The sequence below is a fragment of the Apteryx mantelli genome, chromosome 1 (assembly GCF_036417845.1).
Source record: "Apteryx mantelli isolate bAptMan1 chromosome 1, bAptMan1.hap1, whole genome shotgun sequence".
Taxonomy (NCBI): domain Eukaryota; kingdom Metazoa; phylum Chordata; class Aves; order Apterygiformes; family Apterygidae; genus Apteryx; species Apteryx mantelli.
Genome location: NC_089978.1, coordinates 168,627,984 through 168,644,265, shown reverse-complemented (window position 1 = coordinate 168,644,265; position 16,282 = coordinate 168,627,984). Strand labels below are relative to the sequence as shown.

At 50.0% G+C, this 16,282-nt stretch overlaps 1 pseudogene; it reads right to left on the bottom strand.

The window, feature by feature from the left end:
• Window positions 1-137: 137 nt before the first annotated feature.
• On the bottom strand, window positions 138-10,265 carry LOC136992089 (uncharacterized; annotated as a pseudogene).
• Window positions 10,266-16,282: the final 6,017 nt, after the last annotated feature.

Sequence of the window (16,282 nt, the reverse complement as noted above, 5' to 3'; positions counted from 1 at the left end):
CCCAGGTGCAGTAATTGGCTCCTATGAAATTCCTCCCTGAGCTCTGTAGAGTTTCAAGAAATTGGTGGTGTTAAAAAAAAAATATATATATATAATAATAATAATATAAAAAAAAAGTTGAGTGACAGTTTAAATTTTCAAACTGGCCTCTCAAGCTTGTTTAAGAGCTTATGTTCCTCATAGCCTCTGTAATAGACGGGGAGCAAGTCCCTGGGGAGCCTGGCTTGACCAGGCATTGCAGACAGGAGTATGTTGCTTGGCTTGTGGAGCAGCTGACTGCATGTGAGGGCAGAAGGCGGTGTGCCTGGCTGTAGCATCGCCTGCGGGAAGACCAGCATCTTGGCGTGTGGGCTTTGTGCGGACAGCTTGGGCAAGTTTTCCGGGCTCCTGTTAAAGGCAAGAGGGGGAGAGGAAAGTGAGAAAAGGATGAAGGCCTAGTAGGATCCCCCAGGTGGGTTCAATGAGGCTGAGCGAAGGGGAGCACTGGGCTGGTGGCAGGTTTGTGGCTCTTCTGGAAAAAGAGCTGGTGCAAGTGTTTCCTTGCTCGTTAGTGTTAGATGCTAGGTGGGGAGCTGGGTGGGAGAATTTCATGACAAATTTGTTTTCTAGGCCTTGTGCAGAACGGTGGAAAATGGGCTGTGACCTGCAGAGCAGGCTCCTCCACTGTGTAATTTAGTAGCACAGTTTATTAAAACATGCAGTGCCCAAGCAGCAGAGGCTCGGCCTCCAAACGAGGGCTGTGGCAGCTCGGTAATACAGTGCTTTAGCAGAGACCAGGCTCAGGAAAGGAGGAAGTTTTGCCGCATAGTAGATGAGCTGTATCAACACCCAGTCTGTCCTGTTGGGATCATGCACAAGAGGGTAACGGAGGTGGTCAAAGGCTCTTGTGGCTTAGGTTGTTAAATCTCACTGCTCCTGACTTGGTTAGTCTGGAAATGGCTCTCCCTGCAATGCGAGAAGTTGCGCTGGGACCATCAGGCTGCTGCCTGCGCTGGCCCCGGGCTCTATGCTGAGCGGTACCTCTGGAAAGCTGGATTATTGCAGCCTGCAAATGCCCCCGGGAATATGGAGCTGGAGAGGGCCGAGATGTGGTAATCATGCTGGTGGTAGTGTGGTAGTCTCCCAAAAGCGATCTTCCCCCTCTCTGGGGCTGCAGGATCATGCTTCCTTCCTCCTCTGAATTTTCTGCCAAGTTGCTGCCTGGAAGGAAGGGAAGGAAAGAAGGAGGGAAGAAGGAGGAAAGAGATGTGCCTGAACAGGTGCTTGTTTTTTTTCAGGGGTGGCTGTTTTCATTTATTCCCTGGAAAGATTTGGCATGTTTCATAAAGCAAGGTTTTCACCTAGCAACCCACTTGTGGGGGTCTGAATGGGCTGGTTTCGACCCCCTCCCTCCGCTCCCAGAGGAGAACGTGGAAGCCCCTGCCCTTTGCACAGCTTGTCCAAGGAAAACCAGCCAGTTGTGCATCCCTGACTCACAGTGCCTGGGGCACTGGTTGCCCGAGTCCTGTGGGAAGGGGACAAAGAGCTGTGATGGACTGGTGGCTTCCAGCCAGCCCCAGGAAGAGCAGGCTGGAGGGGAGAGGTACGGATGAAGCCTCCTGAGAAACTGAGGTGCTAATGCTTGCAAAGCCTCCATGCGTCCCTCAGCATGCTGCATGTTCTCCTCTGCCACCAGCGTTTCCCTTTCTGTTTTTGGCTGAGGTGATGGCAGCGCTGTCCTGCCTGCCAGCCCTCCCCGCGGAGCTCCTTGGCCTTTGAGCAAATTCTGTTTTTTGGGCAGAAAGAGTACCAGCTTTGGGAAAACTGGCGGTTCTGTGGTGAAGCCGGGGGCAGCGCTTTGCTTTGGGCAGTTGGCACCAGTATTGCTCTGTGCTCCTCATTGACCCTGCTGTCGGGGGTCAATGGGGACCAGGGGGAGGAAAGAGAGGCCTGGTGGGGGGGATTACTGCCTTCCCCCCACAAAATGGGGTTCACTAGTTTTTGCTGCGCATGGAGCTTGTTCCCACGCTTCCTTTCCACAGCAGTTCCCGTGGCGAGGCCATGCTTTCCTGCTGCAGAGAGGGTTGCGGGCATTTCCCTGCCTCTCTCTCCTGCTCCCCGGCCTCTGGTAAGGATGATTCAGGGACGGGTTTGTAACACGTTTCAGAAGTGCAATTGTTTGCTTGGGAAACTAAATGGGATCTGTTTTTCTGCAAGAAAAATCCTTCCTGGAGAAGGATGCTCCTCCTTTCCCCTGCGGGGCCGTGTGCTTGCAGTCGTGGTAGCCGAGCCGCGCACTGGGTCACCGCTGAACTTGGCCTCGCTCTCTCCAGAAGAAGACATGGATGTTCCCACCAGTCACTCTCCACAGGTTGTCTGCCAAGTTACGTTGCCTGCTTCCTCCCTTACAGGAGAGCTTTTTATGCGTCGGCAAGCTAACAGCTTCTCATGTACCTCGGGCTTCCTTGCAGGCTGCTTGGCCGCAGGTGGCCTCTCTGTGATTGCTGGCAGCCTTCACTCCCAGTAGCATCCCAGTTGACAGGGGTTTTGGCAGGGGGTCCCCGGCTTCCTTACTGGGGTTGAATATAGCTTTGATTCTGGGCAAAGGTTTAATTTTTTACATGCGGTTGTGTTAAGCTGCAAACAGCTTCCCTGTCACCCTAGAGCATAGTTTCTAGGGTCAAAATGCTACAGACGTGTAAACTGCAGCATCTGCATGGGAAGGAAAAGTGGGTTGCAAGAAACCATGCAGAAATGCAGCCACATTTATGGATCTGACGCCGCTTGGGCATGTTGTTCAGCAGATGGCAGCACCGGCTCTTCTTTAGCTCAGGGAGGCACTGTCATCTCCTCATCCCCCCCCCCAAATTGCCCTGGAAACTGGGCTTGTAAAGGCAGTGGGGGGTCCTGTCTAAGAGGAAGATAGCATAGGAGATGGGAGAGACTGATGCAGCAGTGCAATAAAAAAGGGGACCAGGACTGCTTGCAGAGACCTGGATGAGCTGTGCCTAGTGAAGGGCTGGAAGTGAGGGAGCTGGACCACAGGTAGGATTCCCCCCCTCCAGCGAGGGGCAGGTTGCTGCCTTGGGCTAGAGAAAGCTGCTCTGTCTGTGCATGGGGCAGCCTGGAGTCAGGAAACCTGGAAGGTCGACTCGGCCGCTGCAGCCCTTGGCATCGTCAAATCTGACCCACTCCGCTGCGCAAAACTGCACCCTTGTACCCTCTCCCTTTGCCCTGTGTATCTGCACCCAAAAGTTGGTGGATCCAAAAGTCTCTACTGAAACTAAGTGACTCTTGGTGGTTGCCCCTGCCTCAGTCATACTATCTCTTCCACAAAACTTGCAGTTTGCATGACACCCCTATATACCCTCCTGCCCTAAAGTTGCTGCTCTGGGTGGAGCCCCTGCCTGCTCAGCTGGCAGTCAGCAGCAGTAGATGCTCGTGGCCTGTGCTTTGTTATGGGGATACAGCGGCAGCAAACTGCAGGACTGGGCCCTCTGGAGCAGCTGAGCAGTTCTACGCAATTGCTACGCAGCATGGCAGAGGGCCGAAATTCAGTGAGGGTGGGTTTCTTTTTTGTTGCTTTTTTTTCTTCTGCATGTGGGCAGATAAATCCTGTTGGGTATCATTTCTTGCAACAAAGTCCAGAAGTGTGTGGATGTCTATTTTTAAAATAACAAGCTTCCCGCTAAGGAAGCGATTGGGAAGGAAGAGTAAGCAGTCTCCTGGTTCAGCTAGAGCACGCGTGCTTTTCCCTGTGCTGCTGGTAGTTGGCGCCTCTGCCTGGAAAAGAGAGCTGTAGCCCCCAAGCCTTTCAACGTGGCTTTCAGCAGGCATCGCTAGTACAACTCCGCTTGCCTTCTGGTGGAGGGGTATGTGACTTACTGGGGTCTGGGGCTGGCTCTGCTAGGGCAAAAAGCAAGCGCAGTAAAGACGGGTCCCAGATGCATGTTTCCCTGCTTTTGAGACTCTCCTCACCCCTGCCCCGGTCTCCTCGTTTGGCTGTGGAGCCGTTGCCCTAACCCTGCCCGTAACGGGGTCCTTATTAAGTGGGTAGTCACCCCTGGCCAGCCTTGTGCCGCAGGGTGCAGCTGCTCAGCATCCTGTCCCGCCAGCAGCACACAGCGAAGGAGATGGACAGGGCCAGGATGACGGCTCCGCTGATGAATCAGGCCATGACGGCCACGCGGAAGTCCTTGTCGTGGGGATGAGGGACGGCTGCAGGGACGGGGACAGAGCAGGGCGCTGTGAGTGGCAGCTAGGGTGGCTGAAGCTCACTCAACCTAACCTTCAGTGCTGCCTAACCTTCGATGATGGTGGTGCTGCAGCTTCCTCTAGCCAGGGTTTTGCCACTCCACGGGATCAAAGCTTTTCCCAGCACCTGATTTTGGCCAGCTTTACTGCAATTTAATCTTGTTGTTTCTTGTCTTACTCCCCAGGAAGTGGAGAAAAGCTCCTTCTCTTTCTGTTTTGCAGTTAAGGCTTATGTCTGGAGAGCTTGCTCGTCTTTTTCCCCAGCCCAGCCCGCCTTAAGCCTGCCTCACACCCTCTGCCTTGCCCTCCTCACGCTGTGCCCCATGCGCAACGCCATGTGCTGGCCTTGCAGACCCTGCAATACCCCAGGAGGATATTCATCTTCTTCACAGCGCCTTGGTATCTGGGACTTGCGGTCAGGTTTATGACCCAAGAGATCCCCCAGGTCCTCCTCAGCAGGAGCTAGTGATTCCCAGGGCTGGATTTGTGCTCTCGCTCATTCCCGCGTGCTCATGGCACCCAGTGCAAGTCCTTAGTATATCAGATGCTGTCTTCAGACTCGCTCCTCCGGTGTGCCCAAGTAATTTTCAGCTTTAGGCCCATGTGCCTGCATTGCAGCGTGCCTGATTCTTCCCATAGCAGTGCCCTCAATGGTTTTAGCAGGTGTGCCCTCCAGTCTGTCACCCAGACCATCACTGAAGCAGCACCCGACTGCGCTTTAGAGGCTCGAAGTGATCCAGTAACCACTCTCTAAATTTGCTTTCCCAGCTAGTTTCTCCCAACTTGCAGTCGTTCCTCTAGCTAGTGCCTCCATCGTTTGCTCAAAAGCAAGTGCTGCGAGACATGACAAGCACGACTGAAGTGGGCAGGTTCTCCCCCGCCGCTGGCAAAGGCTGACTCCCTGCCAAAATTAAAAAGGAATTAGTCTAGGTTTGATAAGATGTGTTCTTGATGAAAGAATGCTGTCTGCTTACTTCTGTTATCTACCAGACAGTGAAAATGTACTTTTATTTGATTAAATTGTTCTGCATTTTCAAGGAATTGAAGTTAACTTGACTGATAATTTTCCAGGCTCTAAGCAATAAAGAACTTTGCTTATAAAAGGAGATATTCTTATCTCGGGTGTCTCCAGGTAATCCCTCCCGTATATATTAAAGAGGTAGGCAGGCCTCTGATAACCTAAAGATATGCTTGTGGTATAATTTATATTAATAACCATGTTACCTAAATAGGTGTGCATGGAAAGTTAATTGCAAGAAAACTTAAAAGTTTTGCAAACGAATAAAATTGAACTTATAAAAGCTTTGCGAACTAATTATTGTAGCTTAACAAAATGGTGAGCGTAAGTGTACTGCATCAGCTTAGTAAAAAAAAAAAAGTTTCTGATAGAGTTATTATTTTCTTCAGATAACTAGAATTAAAGCAAAATGCATGTGACAGAAAACACAACACTTTGTCTTACGTAAACCACAAAGGTAGCATGAATTAAGCTTCAATTCAAAGAAAGAAATGATGGTTACTATTGTTTTTTTAACCTGTAACTTATGTTTCTGCTTAACCCTTCTTTGGGGGAAAAAAGAAAAAAGTTAAAATGGCTTAAGGAAGCAAGAATATTTGGAAGAAATATGGCTTGTGAAAATGGAAAAAAAATTATTGGGAACCCCTGTGGATGCAGTAGCCATTTCTTTCAGAGTTTTCTCAGGCAGGTTTATGATCCACCTGAGTGCGTGATCTCTATCTACTTTAAGATAGACGTCTGAAAAGATCAGATGAATTGCACTCTGGTGAAATTATAAAGGCAATTTGAATATTGTCTCTGCTGTAGACGTCTAAAGTTAGACACATGACTCCCATCCCAAGGTCAAAATAATATGAAAGAATTTGCTATCATCTGCAAAAATAGTACATTTAGATTTTCAAAGTAATAAGATGCATGTTAAACAAAAACTTAAGAACCTTATGACACTTGAAGTACCAAATTAAAACTTCCGAAAATATAGAGGTTTGTTTTGTGTTTCAAAGGGAAATTTGAAGTGTCTGGGGATCTTGTTCCTTAAAACTGTTCTAAAATTTGTTTATTTTGGGGTGCTTAGTGGCTTTAGATTTGGTGTTTGGCTTTTTTTTTTTTTTTTGGATCACTCAAGATGTTTCTGCACTATACAGTGTACAAAATGCAGCATATGTTCAGAGCTGAAAAGATAAGGTTTGCTAATTAGCTTTATGAATGTTTTATTGCTGAAACTGGAGTACCAGGAGTACCTGTAACTTATTGCAGCAAAGTTCATTGCTCTTTGCTGCAATTGCTTTTATGACCAGAAGACAGCCACTGACTGTGTCTCACCAGATTTTACAACTCTGAATTGATGGTAAATTGCTTTATTTGTGTTCACATTGTTAAAGAGCAAGCTGTCTTTTGCATTTCTTGGCCTGAGCTGCAGCGTCCTAGCTTAGGATGTAGAGAGATGTTCTACGATTGAAACGGTTGTTTCTGATTTTTATGAGATGTTACCTGTCTTGCATAGGTTTGCTTATCTTGAGCAAATGAAAGAGAAGGAGCAAGAGCAAATGTGGCAGACTTTCCTTTTAAAACTTTTTTTAGCCAAATATTGCACCACAGGTTTATTGGTAAACTGTTTTTGGATGGGACCATGTGTCTTTAATTGTTAGCATCCAGCACAAGCAATATATTTAAAGTGTAGCTATATAGTATTTATAGCTTCTGTATTGCTGGCTACCACTTTCTTGAGGGCAATTTTCCTGAAATAATTTCATGTATGCATACAATGCGGAGCGCGTGATAGAGAGCTTTTAAAGCGAGAGATAGACTTTGTTCTTTAGACGTTAAGCCATTAGTTCTTCATGAGATTGTAACATAAAAAAAAAAGGGGGGGGGCATTTGAATCTGTCATGTGCTTTTATGAACAACAAGTGTTGTATTATTGCAAAGTTCAGCTTTCCGCCTTCCTCCTGCTGGAAGTTTTTGGCTGCGTTTTAGACTTCCATTGCTGGGTATTGGGTACCCCCCTCAAATGTTTTTTTTTAAGCTTAGGTTTAATAGCTGTTCTGTAACAGACAGAAAGTAGCGTAGGAAAATACATAGACATCTTTTGCACTAAAACGTCTCCCTTCCTCCATTCTGCGGTGCCGAAGCCCAGAGGCTGATGTGTCCACGACCTCTTCACTAAAGGCTGGTGCTGGTAGACCTGACTTTGAGGGAAACTGCTATGGGGCAAGAAGATAGAAAATGCCGAGATGCTCCTTTGCCTTAGGACCCTGTGGAAACTGTCTCGTGACAGTCCTGGAAAGGCGTCAGCTAGACAGAAATACCTGTTTTCCACGAGGAGGGTTTCCTACATCTCCCCTGAGCTGCATTTGCACCCACAAGGTCCAAAAGCCCCGTAAAGCCTCAGCTTTCTGTGCCCAGCTGGAGGCTCGTAGGACAGCTCAGGTTACGTTGTTCATTAAACGCTGATGAACGGATCCCATTAAATGCTCACAGAGGCTCTGCATTGCATTTAGATGGGCTACAGACCAGGCCAGACCAAACTGGACCCCTGTTGTCCCCATGGGCAGTAGAGCTGGCTCCCGTCCCCAGCCATCTCCGAGGGGTTCCTGTGCGGAGCAGAGAGCTTGTGCCTTGTGGCCTCCTCATGGTCCTGTGCCATTAGATGCCTGCCTGAGCCCTCGTGGCATTTAATGCTTTTGTGCCTCTGCAAACATCCCCCCTCGCCTACTGGGAATGGCTTTCTCTGCCCCTGTCCATCTACGGTTATTTCTAAACAGCCAGTGAATGAAAACTGTGCTCATGTTTTTTGGAGACCGATGGTTTGCAAAGGGATGGAGATCACAGAAAACTAGCTGAAACCGTATAAACAAGCCAAAATTAAGCCAGCCAGTGCCATCGGAAAGAGAGAGAGAGGGATTGGCTTGCCTGCTCCTTACCCTTGCAGTGGGGTGGGCGATGGCTCCAGGATGAGATGCTGTCCTGGCGGAGGCACACCAGCCTCTTGCTGCCCACCAGCTGGTACCCCTCTTTGCACCAGTACACGATGACGGAGCTCAAAGAGCGGCCAGAGCCTGTGTCCACGTCATAGTATCCATAGTGCGGCGGGACGAGAGCTGTGCACTCCCCTGAGGGAGAAGGGAAGGCGTTAAGTGCAGGTGGTTACCAAAGCCACTCTCATGGTGCATTTGAAATGGCCACCTGTCCCCTGAGTCACTCCTGCAGGTCCTTCAAGTCTGTGCAAAACATCTGCATAGTCCTAAATGAGAAACATCATAGGGAAATCTAATGGTTTTATGTGGAAAAAAACCTAGTCTTCTAGTTGCAAATTCTGTAATATGAGCCACTTCTGAACAGCAGAATTAGGACCAGAACAGTACAGGATAGGGGAGACAGGGTGGAGAGTGACCCTTAAGAAGAGAAGGAAGAGGATGGGCATTTTTTAATACCCCAAACAGCTAAGGGAGTTAGACTCTGGTGAGAATGTTATTGAGTGGAACTCAAAACAATAAAAATACTTCTTTATGCTGTAGACAGGTACTTTCTCCACCCTGGCCTTTCATTTATTTTTTTTCTACTTTATTACCTACAGCTATTCAGGATTACTCAGTTATTCTGCTTAGATAATCTTTTCTGCGTTCCACCCCTTCCATCTTCACTGTTGTCCTTTTCCCACCTTGCTAGTAACTAGAGACATCTGTGAGCAGAGCAGGCACCCATATGAATGCCAATCTGCGTCTGTTTGCAAAAGCCTACACATCCCAACGCAAGGCCAAGAAGATGTGAATTTCTAGACCTTAGTGTAAGAGGTATCACAGATCCAAACATCTTAAATTAAAGGAAAATATTCATCTGGTAGCTTAGCCAAAAATGTGCAGACAGAAGTTTGCCATGTGTCTATGTCAGGGGAAACTTTCAAGGCAAATATGAATGCAATAAAGCTAATTCTAGAGAGAGGTTTGGTTTGCCTCTGGCTTTGCTGAGATGATATGGGGTTCTTTTTAAGCGGGACCTACAAGAAAAAAATCAGTTTGAGTAAGGTCAGAAATTTTCTATGGCCAGCAATGTTGTTAAGAGATAGTGGGCACATCTTTATGAGTAAATTAGACAGTGCCAGTGAAGCCTCCTGGATGCTTGATTGGTTGTAGTGTTAAACTGTCAGAAAAGTCCTGCACTGACTTGCATTTTCCCAAACAATTCCAAGCTATGGCTTGAGGATAAGGTGGTCCAGGGACTGTTCCCAACAGGCATTTTGGAAACAACATGTAGCGGATAAAGGTTTTGGAAGATTAGTGAGTTTGGCAGGAGATCCATGGGCTGTCCTGTGCCAGTGGCCTTAGCGCTGGCATTTAGCGCTGGCATATGGTGCTGGGCAGACGCTCGTGCCCGGTGGCTACCGACCCTGTGTCCTACCTGCTGAGTAACTGCATGTGCCCTGTTCCAGTAAGCAGATTAAAAAAAAATAATAATCACCCTCAGCATTTTGAGATCATTTGCACCTTCTAAAAATCTCCGTCCTCATTTCTTCCCCGGGGTCCCCCTCACAGCAGCACTAGCAAGCCCCAGGGGGAGGCTGTGCTTGGCACGTTTGGCCAGAAAGGTGCACCCTTGTGATACGCATACAGAAGTAACACGGAGGAGACTCTTTCCTCTCCAAGACAGTAAAGTGTTAAATTTCCTCGCTGTACCTAGAGCGGTTGCCTCTGATGTGACAGATCTCTCCCAGAACAAAATGCTGTGGCCGTTCGGACCACGTGAAACCCTGAAGCCGATACGTGTGCTGCTGCACCTTCCTATGTGCTGCACAGAGGCACCTCCCGCCTCTCACCTGGCAGTGGCTCGCTTGAGTACCTGAAACATTGCTGTGCCTGGAGGTCCCGTTGGCAATGCCTCTGAGTGGCCCCTTCCCGATGCGCCCTGTGCCAGGTGAAGTGGTCGCCGGCCCGGCAGCCTCGCTGCAGGCAATGCTCAGGCAGCTCCAAGGCAGCAGGCAAAGGGCGATGCATTCTCCAAACTGGCGTCCCGTCATGGTTCAGGGAAGTGCAGCATCCTCGAATGCCCCACTCTCCTGAGCGCCTGCGGCTTTCCTTCACCTCTGAGCAGGAATCAGCTGGGATCTTAGGAGGCTAAGCCTTGAGCTGTAAGCTAGCGGCCGCTCATCCCCCCCCCCGGGCTTGCCTCCCCTCCGCTTAGGCACAAACCCCAGCGCCCCACTCCTGGCATGGCCAGCCCCTCTCTAGCTGTGCCCTGCTGGCCTCTGTCCTCCCTTTCTGACCAGTCCTGCCTCCGCCAGTCTTGCCCAGCGCCCCGCTCCCCCCTGCTCCGCACAGGCTGCGGGCTTGGCTGAGTGACTGTGAAGTCCCACGGAAAAATCAGGCGCTGGGAAGGCGGTGAGAAATAGCAGGCATTTGGGATCCATCTTTTACAGCTCCCTCCTGCAGGGCCTGGCTGTCAACATCTCTCCAGGCATTGCAGCTTCCCTGGGTACAGAGTCGCGTGTCGGGCGCCCTCAGCACCTACCTGCTGGCAGCCAGGCTTGGGAACATGGTAACAGCCAGCAATCCAAGAACTGAGCATTAAACTGCATTTTTGGTTTTGTTTTTTTTCTTTTGAAAAAAACTACTGAGGTTCTTGAATTACAGAATCTCCTGTGCCCTTTTCTGCCCTTCCACCGAAGCCCAGGGTTAATTTTCTGTAAATAACAGTGGCGCTGAATACGTGGCATCAGAATCAAAAGGGTTTTGTAATAGCAGTTCAGCTGACTTTGCTGCTGTGGGAACCGCAGAAAAATCTATTTTCCTTTTTCCATGGGGTTTCTACTGTTCAATGTCTTGCTCTCTTTGTTGCTTTTGGACTGCCCAGACTACTTGTATTGTTTTATAGCTAGGAGAGGCTGCAGTAGCAACCAGCTCTTGCCTCCTGATATTTTTTTGACTGAGTTACTCTTAGCTGCCCAACCCCTTGCACGTACCCAAGAAGAGGTGAGATGCCCCCAGCGGTGTACGAGAACTCGAGACTGGGAGATTTCGGAGCAGGAAATGGGAAAAGCCTCTGTGCTGCTGCTTTGCCCAGCGGTCAGTGCACAAGGTGTGTGACCAGATGCCTTAGGTCAGGGCTTGCCGGTGTGTTTTGGAGCATCTCTTGCTGTGGCTGTCTTCTCCCCCTCCTCCCTCCCTTCCTCACTGGGCTGTGCTTGTGGCACCATCCCAGCAATCCCCTGCTGGAGCCAAAATAAAGCAAGAGAAGGGGAGCAAGACTTTGGCAGCAAGCTCTGCCTGCCTCCTTACATGTCCTGGGGCAACCTGGGCCTCACTCCAAGCCTAGGAGTTAATGGTGTAATAAAGTCCAGACAATTATTCAGTAAGAATGTTTGTATGAATGCAACAACCTCCATGGCTGGGCGTGAGGATGTTTACTAGCACTTACAGCTTGGCAGAGAGATGCTGGTTTTGTGAGTTGTTTGGTTTTTGTTCGCCTCTCTCTTACATCTGTGTCCTCTGAGCAATGCTGGGGCGCAGGCAGCCTTGTGTGGGCAGGGGAGCTTGGCTGGGCACCGCTGCCTGCCTGCGGGGAGCCCGAGGGGGCCTGTGGGGGCAAAGCATTGCCTCAGAAATGTGGGGCAGTTCCCGCTCGTAAAACCAAACAGCAAACTTATGATCTCTGTGTGAATTGGGTGATTTACTGCAGCACATAAAGAGGAAATAAAAATGTCAAACACAGTCAAAGACCCCCATCGCAGAGGTACAGTCAGACTGGATCTGCAGCAATGGGGAGAGCTGCAGCGCCTGGCAGTGGCTGCCACTCCCCAGCCAGCAGCGAGCTGGGGCTGCTGGGGTCTTGCGGCCTTTTCCACCGTTTGCCATGGCCCCTTGGCCTGCTTTCCTCCCGCCATGCTGCGTCTGCACAGCCAGGATGTACCTGGACCCGAGACGAGTCCCTGCAGGAGGAAAGCATGGGACTGGGAAGGGCTTGCTTTGGCTGCATGGTTTGGTTGCATGTCAGCTCTGTGCAAAGCTTGCCGGCGCTGTGTCGTTCAATCCCTCTCCCAAATAAACGGCAGCCCGTCGGTGCACCCACCAGCTGCTGGCTGCTTTGCTGTGGGAGTCCTGGAGGGGTGGGTTAGGGTTGGGGAGGGATTTGCAGGAGCAGGAAGGGCTGGCTGGGGAAGGGGGCCAGCTGCAGCACAGGAAGGCGTGCTGAAACCTTTGTGGCAGGAGAGGACCGAGGTGCGATACACTGGATGCTGGGGAGCATCTCCCGGGTTGTCCTGGGGTGCTGTCCTCTTCCAGCAGTGCATGCCCCCCCCCCCCCCCCGGCGCCCTGGGTCTCTGCACGGAGGCTGGCACTGCTCTGTCCCTGCCTGGCTTTGAATGTCTTTGCTTGCGACTTCACAGCAGCTAGGCACTGGCTTACTGAGACCATGCAGTTATTTCCCTGCTCACTCTTTTTTTTTTTTCCTTTCCTCTTCTGCCCGCAGGGGTTTTTCTGTTTGTTTGGGCTAAGAAGATAAGCCTTGAGGCAGGTGGGGACCCTCGGGTTGCACGTGAGCGTAATAGCAAGAGCAGAGGCGCCTCTGGCCATGGGGCATGCCCTGGGTGTAAATACAGCCATCACTCAGGGAGCTGTGAGTTGGCGTGTAGGGACCCTAGGGATGCAGCCATCCCTGGAAAGCCAGCTCCAGTCCGATGGGACCAACCCCAAACTGGCCCCTCTGCTGAACCTGAGCTGTCACTGGACCCTGTGCTGCATGTGTCTTCTCCTGCTGCGCAACCCCAGCTGGCCCCGCAGCTGCCGATTGCCTGCTGCTAACTGGAGGGGTTGTGGGAAGCGTCAAGCTTAGCACCACCTTGGGCAGCACCAGCTCAGCCTTGCAGTTTGCCCCCTGCCCCCCTCCCCGCTGCCCAATATATCCACTAAATAGCTGGGTGACCAAGCACATGCCACAAACGTGGCCTTCAGCGCAGAGCCGGCGCTAAGTCGTGTCACATGCATTGAGGAATGAATTGGCTCAGCAAGAGCCCAGGGATACAATAACTGCTGTTGAGCTTGCGCTCAAAATGCTGAGTAGATGACATGGATTATTCCTTTGCTAATGCTCTTAAGAGCTATTCCTGGGCCCGAGGGAGATAAAGGGGCTTATTATTGCAAAATTAATATCCTCCTGGGGTGTGATTGCAGAGCCGTTCCCCACACCCCTCCCCTGCCTTCCAGTTGCGGCTGCCTGTGCAGAAGCAGAGCTGGGCATGGGGCTGGGCGGCAGGGGCAGCAGGTGGCCCTGGGCAGGGGCCCCAGCCAGGCTCAGGCAAGGAGTTGCGCCCAGGCTTTTCCTTGTGGGAATGGGAAAAAGGAAAGGGGAGCTCCAAGGGGAGCTGGTGTGGCTCCTTTGGGATAGCTGCTCCACACGGGAGGCTGCCAGGGAGAGCTCAGCTCATGGGAGGGCTTTCGGGGGGCTCAAAGGCCCCTCGTATGTGCACTCATCTATATCTGCTGCCTGATGGGGATCTGCTGAGCTGAGGCGGTGTTTTCCCCTACCTTCTCCTGTGTGCTTCAAACCTGTCAAATTCCCATCTGGAAAAATGGCCTCCTCACACACTCTACTGCCTATACTGCTGTACCCCTGCCCTGGAAGATTTTCCTCCTCCAGTCCCTGTTCTGCAGCTGCAAAACAAGCACCCTGGCTCAGAGCAACTGCTGGGCCTCATGTGTCCTTTCTCACCAGGCCACCACGTGCCCCAGCCCCAGGAGATGCCATATGGTTCTCCCCCACCATCTGCGTCCATGACCGTCCTCTCACCCTGGCACTCCTGATGGTAGAAAAGCCATGGGGCTCCCCTCTCATGGCAGAAGGCTCTCCCTTCCCCCACGAGACAGCTGAGCAGAGAGGCGTTGGCATTAGCACAGCACAATAAAACTTAAGATATCCTGCCTTTAATCTTCTGTAGGTGTTTTTTCACCCCCAGCATGGCCCACACCCTCATACTGATCTCCTGGGTTTGGCACAACCCCTGCCAGCTCTGCAGGGTGTGGCTGTGCCCCAGCACAAGGCAGTTTCTATGATGCCAAAAAGCACCAGCCCTGGAGAAGAGCAAGCGCTTCTCTTCTGCCTCACGAAACAAGGATGTCTGGAGGACAGTCGCTGGCAGAGCACGGGCAGATAAACGTTGGGGGTAATAAGGAATGACTCTCGGGCACTGTGCCTTCTGCCGCCTACCTGGTGGCTTGATCTCAGTGCACTCAGGTTTGGCTCAAGCGAGGCCTGGGCACAGAGAACAGGTCGGGCAGAGGGAAGAGCCGGTCCGCAGGGACTGACATGCTCCCACCACAACCCACACTGCGGCACAGCTATGGGAGCAGGCGGATGAACACCAGGAGGACACAGGAAGGGAGCAGGTCAGGGGAGACTTGTGGGAAGACTGGGGGACTGCCAGAAAAGAGCGGGGGGAGCTTATGCATTGCACACTGCCCAGTGGGTATCATGGTCCGATTGGAGTCTCCCCAGGTCTACCACATCCCCAAGCTTGTCCTTGCTTTGCTTCTTCTAGCAGTCTGCTGGCTTCTCCTGCCCCCAGGGACATAAACCAAGACCATCTTTATGGATGTTTGCAGCCAGCTGTGTAACGTGGCTGACAACAGGAGATAATCCAGACAGGCACACAAGTCTAAGGGGAATCCAGTCTTTTTTGTTTTCTTTTCTAACACATTGCAAGGTACTTGAACAAGTGGATGCCTGCCCATGTATTCCTAAAAGCCATTCATACAGCTGATTATGCTACTGTTAATTGATGGCATTATTGGTTAAGCATGCATCTCTGCTATCTGAATAACATGTTTTTCTGAAAAAACTTCTTAATTTAGTAATTTATTGCTAATCCTGTTATATATGTGCATGCACATACACATATGACATAGACATTTATGTATGCACACAGAGCTCCTACAGGCTTTGCTTCTCTCCAAGGCCAGAACATCCCAGACCTGGGCATTTTTACACAGACTCCATAAATTCCTTCTTTGGCATGTCCATTTTGCTATTTCATAACCATCTAGTTTCTAGACCTACAGCATTAACCTTTCATTGGCCAGAGCTTGATGCTATTAAACTCTTCATTCCTAACAAGCCTATTCCAATGTCCAGGCTTTTGGCTAGTCAGGAATTACTTCCTGCATTTTTCATGAAAATCTGCAGTCTCTTGTTACTCTTCCAGTGCCGTTTTGACACCTGAGAGTTTCCAGGAGTAGTGAAATTGTTTTCTGCCCAACTTTATTGGGAAAAGGAATTGTTGTTACTGATGTTATTTTTGAAGTCCTTTCATTCTTCTCATCCTGCTCGCTTAATGCTATACATCTGGGAAGTTTTACAGCCAGTCTAGATGACACAGGCATTGTTATTCACCTGCTTCTTTGGATTGTTTCACAAGTTTATATAACCAAAAAGAAGAAGAAACTCTGATTGTTGAATGCCTGGGTCTCATTTGAAATCAAGGCTATGGCAGGACTGTGATTCCCTGAGGAGCCATTGAACAGATGCTGGGCTGACACTAAGAAATGGAAGACTCTTTTTTGATGAGAGCTCTCATAAAATTCTACTGGGAAGACAGAATAACCCCAGAGGAATATTTTGCCATGGCCTGACAAAAAACAAACAAACAAAAAAAAAACCAAAAAACCCCTACAAAGAGAGAGGTCGTAAGGCACAGAGAATGGCTGATTCATGCAATGAAGAAAGGTTAATGGAGGATATCAGAATGGATGGATTTAGCTGCTGAGAGAACAGCATATCCATTGAGAAATGCAGGCAGAAATGTACATTTTTAAAAAAGGAATGGAAAAAACAAATACCCTTTTTCTTAGGGTTTTGCAATTGTGCATCCTTACTGGTATTGCTTAATAGACACTATCAATATATACAATGCCATGAGAAACCATAAATACATAATGAGCCACAGCCATACAGTTGGATAATAAGAAATGAGCATGTCTGTAAAAGAGGGTGGTTTTGTGATGCTCCCTCTGTGTTCGAAATTGGTAGAGTTGAGGGTGAAGGTG